The following is a 690-nucleotide window of genomic DNA, read 5'->3' as shown; positions in this document are numbered from 1 at the left end:
GTCTAAGTGTGCGTACGCACAGGTACTTGTGCGTATGCACAAGTCAAGATTCAGCATGTGTGCGGACGCACACATCTGTGCGTCCACACAGGTCCCTGCACGTGACCTCATTAATTGCAACTCGCTGGCAGCGATTTCTGGGCCCCAAAACCCAATCCAACTCATTTCTGAAGCTATTTCAACCCCAATTCAAGTGGAAACAGGGGGGCAATTAGGGTTAGCTTTTATGATGTTTTCTCTTAGTTTCTAGAGAGAGAAGCTCTCCCCTCTCTCTAGAATTAGGTTAGGTTTAGTTAATTTCTCCTTGATTTCTGTCTTTAATTATTGTTTTTATGTAGTTTCATTTATGTTTCTATGCTTTCTTGTCTTTATCTTCTTCATCTCTTTTATGGCATTTTTTATGTTATGAACACTTTTGTTATTTTAATTCTAATTAATGTAAATTTATGTTTCCATGTCATTTATTGCTTTCTTTAATTGTTATTGTCATTTTCTTGCTTTTGGTATTTTGGATTTTATTTTTTTACAATTTAATATTATTATATTTTCATGCACACCAAGTGTTTGATAAAATGCTTGGCTTAGTTTCTACTTAGTTTTTCCACAATCTTGGCTTGAAATTGTTGACTTTCGTGATCCTTGAGCCATTGATGTCCATTCTTGTTTGATATATTAGAGTAGTTAGTTTAT

The sequence above is a fragment of the Arachis ipaensis genome, chromosome B4 (genome assembly GCF_059453495.1).
Source record: "Arachis ipaensis isolate K30076 ecotype BB chromosome B4, ASM5945349v1, whole genome shotgun sequence".
Lineage (NCBI taxonomy): Eukaryota > Viridiplantae > Streptophyta > Magnoliopsida > Fabales > Fabaceae > Arachis > Arachis ipaensis.
Note: the sequence above shows the minus strand (reverse complement) of the source record.